This window comes from Hippopotamus amphibius, chromosome 2, assembly GCF_030028045.1.
Source record: "Hippopotamus amphibius kiboko isolate mHipAmp2 chromosome 2, mHipAmp2.hap2, whole genome shotgun sequence".
NCBI classification, from domain to species: Eukaryota; Metazoa; Chordata; class Mammalia; order Artiodactyla; family Hippopotamidae; genus Hippopotamus; species Hippopotamus amphibius.
This window is the reverse complement of record NC_080187.1, coordinates 227,865,724-227,874,262: the sequence shown is the minus strand read 5'-3', so window position 1 is coordinate 227,874,262 and position 8,539 is coordinate 227,865,724.

Sequence of the window (8,539 nt, the reverse complement as noted above, 5' to 3'; positions counted from 1 at the left end):
ACCAGGAAGCAGGCCAGCGTGTCCGGAAACCACTGCAAAGATGACCTCACAAAGAAACCAGCGTGGTGAGGCTCCCAGCACGCTCAAGGGGATGTGTCCTGCCTGAGGGTGCAGGCCGCCAGGGCCATGGGCTGGCGTGGTGCAGGGGAGCTCACATGGCCGGGTGATTGGAAGACAAGTACGTGGGGATGAAATTATTCACGTGGGGACAGGAGAGCAGGCGGGAAGCCGAAGCCAGAGGCCTCGCTGAGCGGAGTGAGGAGCAGGGCCATCTTGTGCAAAACACAAAGCGGGGAGAGTTCAGGTCCCGGGATCAGCTTTCTCATATGGAAGCCTGAGCTGTGCGCTGAGCTCCAGGCTGTGCGCCAAGGTCGGGAGACAAAATGCCGTGTCTTCCCATCCAGGAGGACGCCACCCGACACACCCGTTCCTCCCAGGCCGTGGGTGAGGGGCCAGGGCCAGCGGGCATCTGCCTCTGCCCTGAAAAGCTGGGGGAGCAGCCCAGCACCTGCCAGGGCCCCAGCACGTCCGCCACAGCCTCCCAGGCCTGGAAATCTGGGTTCTGTTTTCCGAGGGTGCTCTGGGCCAGCACTGAGGGTGCTACAGGCTGTCAGCTCCTAAATGTTTCCAGTTTAACTGGACTGGCCTGTGCTCGAGGCCCTGTGTTCAAGATCCCAGCTCTAAAGAAAGAAAGCAAAGGAAAAGGTGGGCAGCCTTCACATCTCCAGGGCTGGTGGGCGCCAATGTCCTGATCCTTAGTGTGCTGGAGCGTTCAGAGTGGCTGGGGTTTTGTTTTTTGTGGGTTTTTTTGGCTTGGACGACTGTTTTGCTCACAGGTCACAGTCAAGCTTATTAAACTTGGATGACAGTAAACCAATGACTAACCGGGTAATTAAAGCCACACGTCAGGAGGCCTGGCAGGCCTCTCCTCTGGAACCTCCTCCAGTGGCCGGTTCCACAGGCGAACGTCCATCCATCTCCCCACAGCAGAAATGCATGTGTGAATTGAAAGCCCTCTGCGGTGACCTCCACCGCCCCTCAAGGTCACTTCCACTCGTCCGTTGCTCCATCCCCCCTACTACGCCCACCCACTGTCCCTGTCCACTGCGAGGAAGGAGGAGATCTAACCACACTCCTCCCCGCAAGCCTTGCGGCCCCGACGTGGGAACATGACAGCAGGTTTCCAACTAAAACCAAAGTTGCTCCGCAGCACTTCCTGCCAGGCTGGCGTGCTGGAGGGCATGGCCTGCCTCCCTCAGCTCTTTCTGTTCCACACAACGTCTCTGCTTCAGGCCTTCGGGAGCCTCCCCACTTCCTGGGGAGAGTGGACGAGAATCTCAACGCTGACAAGGCCACAGCCGAGAAGACCCCTGCTTGCTTCAAAGACTGTGTCTCCCCCAAGTCTGGAGCTCTTAGTGAATGCCTCTTCCCCCATTTCTGAAAGAAAATGAAGAGCTGCTGAAGTTTACGAGGTCCCCAAAGGCATTTCTGTGGGCCTCCTTCTAACAGAGGCCCCCTGGGCCTGCACAGCAAGGCCTCTAACTCCCCACCGGCAGGGATGCTCGCTGTGGTTTATACCTCTTTGATGCCTCTGCCCTCTTTGTGGCTGGCCCTCTAACAGCCCCCACTTCCTCCCTCTTCTCCACCTGCCCTCTGTCCTCCCTGCATCCCTGTCTTAAGCAGCAGCCCCTTTTCCACTGAAGAGACACGGGTGGAAGAGGAGTTGCAGTTGGGGGTAGGAGGGCTACATGACTTTTGTATGCTATTCCAGAATAGGTTTGTGGTTTTTGTAATTTAAAAAAATCATTAATGTTCCCTCCAAATCTTTGAGGATCTTTGATTGCAGGAAGTTGTGGACCATGCTAAGCCCACGGCTCTGGCAGGCTGCCGCTTATCCTGGGATATCACAACCCCGACAGGAGAAGCAAGAGGAATCTGGATTTGTGCTTTTTCGCGAGAATCTCTTTCCACCGAATCTGTAAAACTCTAGAGGGCAGGGGCTCTCTGACATTGAACCTCATGGTCTTGTGGTAATGCCTGGAAAATAGTGACTGTTCTCAGATGATGTGTGTTTGTTGGATGACGATCATTCCTTTAAGAAAAAAAGATTAAAGAAGTCACTCTCTGTTCTCAAGATGCTGCATGTGCAAGTGTTTAGGCCACATGCGTGTTGAGAAATCACACATGTGTCATCTACATCTCACATCACCAAGAACTGCCGTTACCAAACCTCTTCCCTCACCCACCATCTTATCATCTGTGTTCAGCAGAATATGGCATCGCAAACCGGATGAGCCTTCAGGACACCCGCAGACATTTGAGGGCATTCGAGACAAAGAAATCCCATGGAGTTCTAAACCAAAATGAGAAGCAGAAAGTGGTCCTGCTGCGAGGTGGCCCCAAGCCTCAGACCTGCCCTGGATGTCACCAAGTGCCTCTGGCCTTCGGGGCCATTGAAGATGCTCAGCTCGGCGTCTCTGCTGTGGCTGGACTTCCTGGTCTGCCAAGCCCGGGGCGGGCAGAGGAGGAAGCGCTGAGGGTGAGCTGGGTGAGGCGAGGGAAGAGCAGTGCACACCCAGGGTGACTGCAGGCAGGAGGCTGAGCACAGAGGAAACCACAGTATGGATGGCCCTTCCACAGAAGTGACTTTCCGGTCCCCTCATGCCCCAAACACCCTCTCCAACTAAAAAATACTAATCGTGCATACCTCTGAAGGCAGCAGGCCCACAGGTGTGTGGATGTCTATCCCTGTGTATACGTCCTACCAGGTTTCTTTGTTCCTGGGGAGAAACTTAAGCTACACGCATCACGTGCCTTCTCAGTGTTGAGTTACTACTGCTTAAAAAGTCAACGAAAAGAAGGACCGTACAACCATCTGTAACAGATAAACTTAAGCAACAACGGCGCAAGCTTCCACCAGTTGCTGACGACTGGTTTTCCAGAAGGGAATGATGTGCTGGCCAGGCAGTTATTAAGTGTGAGGACAGCCACCCATCTAGCAAAGGGTCAGGGGTGTGTTAGTTTGTTTGTTTTTAAATATTGAAACCCTCTGAGTTATATACGTGGATCCCTTACTTGAAATCACACCAAATAGTAGCATTATGGTGATGGAAAGAATTCAACCACTTCCTGGCAAGTAATGACATCTCATTTTATTCTACTTTTCTGCAGTTAGTTTAGAAGTCACGTCAGCGTAAACTTTTCCCTGGTGATCCCTGAGTTTGCTGATCCCCAAAGGGACCTGACGGCAGTGTCCCCTGGGGTCCACTCTGAGCAATGGGGTTAAGTCCCTGTCCCCCAGGCCATCTGCTGCCAACAAGCCAGGGCACCGGACCCGGAGGGATGCGAGTTGGTCATAATGAGCCGTCTGGCTGCCCGGTGGAAGGAGCCCATGGGAGCAGGTGTCTGAGGTGTTACTGACATTACCACAGACGCTTGCCAGGGAGCCGCTTTGGTTTCATCCAGAATGGCTCAGGCTGGTGGTAAGAACACATCCTCTTGGTCCAGGACACTTTCAGGGGTTCCGCTCAAAATGCTCAGCCTCCAAATTGAATATTTTCTTATAATTAAGTATTTTTTTCATTGGAGTATAGATTTACAATATCGTGTTAGTTTCAGGTGTACAACAAGGTAACTTGAGTTGTTTTTTTTTTTCCTTGAAGATTATATTCCATTATAGGTTACTACAGGATATTGGGTATAATTCCCTGTGCTATATAGTAAAGCCTTGTTGCTTATCTATTTTATGTACAGTAGTTTGTATCTGTTAATCCCATACTCCTAATTTGGCCGGCCCTCCCTCCCTCCCTCCTTCACTCTCCCCTTTGCTAAACCATAAGTTTGTTTTCTATGTCAGTTTCTGTTTTGTACATAAATTCATTTTTTTATATTCCACATATAAATGATACCATATAGTATTTTTCTTTGTCTGACTTACTTCACTAAGCATAATAGTCTCTAGGTCCATCCATGTTGCTGCAAATGGCAATATTCCATTCTTTTTTATGGCTGAGTAATATTTCATTGTGTATATGCACCACATCTTAAGCCAGTCTTCTGTAGATGGGCACTTGAGTTGCTTCCATGTCTTGGCTATTGTAAATAGGGCTGCTTTGCACTTTAGGGTGCATGTATCTTTTTGAATTAGCGTTTTCCTTTTTTCCGGGTATATACCCAGGAGTGAAATTGTTGGATCATATGGCAGCTCTACTTTTAGTTTTGTAAGGAAAACACTGTTTTCCACAGTGGCTGCACCAATCTACATTCACACCAACAGGGTACGTGGATTCCCTTTTCTCCACACCCTCTCCAGCACTTATTATTTGTAGACTTTTTGGTGCTGGCCACAAGTTGAACATTTTCTCGAGCACTGGGGCCTATGCTGCACGTGGGTTTTTCTGGGACTTCATCCTGCCCATCTCCCTCCCCACAAAGAAGAAGGCGTGTCTCTACCTGTAGCGTTGCTCTTGCACGTGTCCTGACCAATCACAACGGCAGGGCCTAAGCCTTGCTTCTGGAGACTTCCTTTGTTTTTTAGATAAATGTACAATTTAAGGATAAAGAGAGTTTGATATACAGTGTAGCTTTAGAAGCAATCCTTCAGCTATTCCTTGCTTCCAACAAAATGCCATCCCCAAGATTTGCCCCCATAGAAATTCTGGAGCCACTACTCATCCACTGGGATGTGTCATGAATCCATTGTTTCTGCTGGAGTACCAAAGGACACGAGTGATTAACCTTTAAAAACTGAACGAAACCTCAGGGCTGTCCGGGTGGTACGTTTCTGCCATGTTGCTTGGGTTTGGGTGTTTCTGTGGGTGGGAGAGGAGGTGGTGATACGGTCTGTGTGCTGGGTGTCACGGCTGAGGAAGGGCAGGGAACGGGCTGTGTTATTAGGGGTTGCTGGGCGCAGGGCAGAAGAGGGAGAGGGCAGGCGAGCGCTGCTGGCGCTGGGTGCGGCGGGGGGTTACCCAGCAGCGGGGAAAGGGGATGTCGAGGGCCTGAGAGAGCCAGAGAACTTCCTCCCCCCCAGCCAAGGAAATCACCAAGGAGGTGGATTTAGCTCTTAAGACTTAATAGCCTCCTCTGGGGGTTCTGCTTCTGCGGGAGCAGAATCTGAGAGCACGCCCAGAGCAGTCCTCTGGGTCAGGGTTTCTACGCAGAGCCTCAGACTGCGGCTAGAAGGTGTGATTTGCTTGGTCTGAGGAATTTTCGAAATTCGAGGTGTCGTCATTTTAAAATTGGGAGAATTCAGGTGACATGGAGACTTCTGACTTTTCTAAAGAAGCACAAGTGTCGGCAACATTAGGCTGTCGTTGGTGTGTGGCAACAGCAGGCTAGAGCAGGTGCCGGTCCCCCCCATTCACCAAGGCTCGCCTGTCCTCACACCTGCCCCACCCGTGCCCACGCGGCCCCCCGCCTGCCAGGCTGCCCTGCAAGCAGGGAGGGTCCCGCCAGGGACCACGGCACCCCTGTTCCCTCTGCCCCTCAGAAGCAGTCGAGACACACATTTCCGGATCAAAGTCAGCCCCGAGAGCCACGATTTATTCCTGCCTCAGCCCCCACGCCAACACAAAAGCCTCCTCCCAGTTACTAGAGCCAAAGAATGTCAGGATTAACCCACAATGGAAACTTGGGAAAGAAGAGCTGAAGGCAGCTTTAGCCTTCGCGTTCCACAGCTCCTCCCCCAAACCGGGATGTCTGGTGGCTGAATTCAAATGCTCACGTGAAGGGTCCCGGCCTCAAGGATGCAAGACAGCCTTGCGGGATCCTTGATGGGCTTTTCGGACTTGGGGCAGGGGTATCAGGTGTTCCAGGCCACAGCACAATGGTGAGAAGGACCGGGCCCCCAGGAACAAGGCAGTGGACAGTCTCGGTCAGGACCAAGGTCCCGCTGGCCTCAGGCGAGCCCAGTTCACTGGCTGCAAAGCAGAACCAGCTAAGAAACAGGCACATCCCGGAGCCCCCTCCCACACACCGCGCCAGCCACGTGCTCTGCGTGTTGGCCGCTCCCTGGGGTGCACGCCGACGCTCTCACGAGGGCTCACTGTGAGGGCTGCCATCTCCTCTGGGCCGAATCGTGTGCAATTGTGCAGAATGTGCTTGAGGGGGCTTTGGAGTCAGAAAACGCTGGAGCCCGGTGAGGCATCTTAGATAGCATCTGCCCTAGGGTCCCGCATGGTAACTGCTCTTCAGAATCACCCAGAACTCGTTCAGAATACAGACTGGGAGGCTCCAGATCTCACCTCCCCACCCCACCCCCCAGCACACACACAGTGATCCTCCTGACCCGTCAGGTTGGGAAACCACTGATGTTGTCCAAACCCTTCACTTCTGTTTCTGAAGCACCATCCTTGGCTAAGTAACTTCCAAAGTCACACAGCTGGTTTGGCAGGACTGGGCTTCAAGGACGGGTCTCTTGAATATAATCCAGGGCTTTTTCTACAACATACCCCCTCCTGGATGTACCTGTGAAGGAGACACCAGGCGACCCCAGAGGATCTGGATGAGGAAAAGGCTAAGAAGCGTAGTCTTTGTGCGTGTAGGGTGACCCCAGAGAGTTTCCCCACTATTGGTTCCCATGGTGCCAGTCTCATGACATCTGGGCAAGAGATTCTGCTTCCGGCTCTATAATTACCCCAGTTTCACTTGTCCTTTGAGAGGCTGGCGAAAGAACTGTGCATGTGTGTATAGACGTCTCTGTGCCTCAGTTCACCTCTGTAGAAAATGGAGAGAAGGTGGCACCCTTATGTCTGCCTCTTTGGAACCCTGCAGACCCATTGCATGGCCACACAAAGCCAACCTGTGAGCCCCCCAGGCAGAGAAAGAAGCTTTCTATACCCACACAAAGCTAAAGTCAAGGCCACTCTTGCCACATTTTAAATAATTCTAGGTCCAAATACCTTTGTGACTCCTCTGGCTACCCTGCCTGCCCTCCAGGAAGGGCTGCTCGTCTTCTCTTCGTCTCTGGAGGGCTGGTGAAATACTTCCTGTGAGAGATCTTGGGAGGAGCCCCAATTTTGCAGGACTAAACGACATAAAAAATTAAATATTACTACTAGTAGTAAATAGCCAGCATTGAGTTATTATTAAGTGCTGGGCACTCTGCCAAACCCTTCACATGCACTGAATTCTCACTACAGCCCTATAAGTGAAGTGTTATAAATATTCCCATTTTACAGATGTGGAAAATGAGGCTCAGAAAAGTTAAAGAACTTTCCCAAAATCATGTCGCTGCTACGGGATGGAGCGGTGATTCAAACCCACAAACTCCAGTCTCCAGGGGCAAAGCTCTGAGAAAGGGGGTTGATGACAGGTCACTGTCATCATGAGGTTGACCTTCCACATGACATTGCCTGGTACTTGTTGCTGGGATGTCACGCCCTGATGCGGTTCAAGTCAAGGGCAGCTCAGGCGCTGCGGCTGTGACTGTCTGCTGGGTCGTTCACAGCTCCGTCGGTTCAGGGACTGCCTGACCCAGCTTGACCAAATTAGAGCAGCTAAAGGGCGTGACATAATTTGACATGTACATTGTTAACTGAACCCCATGGGAGATGATTTTAAATAGAGACAATACCATGCTGTGAACTATTTTGGGTTACGGAGCCCTTATTCTCTAATTCTTGCAGGAAAAAAGAATTGTGTCATGATCAACGGAGAAGTCCCAAGAAGCGGTTCCAGGGTCAGGAGAGCAGCAGGCCAGCTGGATTGGCAGAGAGTCTTCCTGGGAGTTTCAGGGATTGCACCCTCATTTCCTAGCACTTTATCCCCCAAACATTCCCCAGACCCCAGTGAAGAACCACCAACTCTATCCATCCTCCTCCCAGAGACTAACTAGGAGGATTCAGAACCCCAGTCAAAATCCAGCTCTGGTAAAACTGCAAGACAGGCACAGCTCGAAGCCCCCAGAGGCACCCCTTCATCCTGTTTCCCCTTTTCTCAGCCGCACAGAGCCAGCCGCCTGCCCAGGGCATTGCCGGGGGACCGCGCAGGGGCGCTCTCTCTGGGCATCACCCGATGCCCAGCTCCTGCTCACAGCGAGGCTTCCCCGCCCTACTCCCCTTGCCCTTGTACTTGCTTCCTGACCTTCGTGACGAGTGTGTGCGTCCCTGTGTGCTGGTGCCACTGATCCTCCGGGGTCCTTCCTGTGAACCTAAAACTACTCTACAAAAAGTCTTAAAAATATGGAAAAAAAAATGTGCTCCTCCTCTCAGGCAAGACCTACGGACTGTATGACACCCAAGAAATATTTACCGCTGAATGAATAAATGAAAGTAAGAGTTACAGTTTCTCTGGCAATCCCGTGCCTCACTCCCAACCAACAAGTCTGATATTGGCTTTCAGGCTGATAAAAATGAATTTGGGAGCAAAAGACCTTTGTCTTTTTAAAAACTGAAGCCCTTGAAATAGCACTACTTGGGAAGGATGGCCAGGAGAGATACAGAGCACACGGTGGTCTTCCCATATACATTTCTTTTTTCCCCTTCCTAGCAGGGCCCCATACTTCCCAGCCACGCATCTGGGAGGGATTAACCTAACT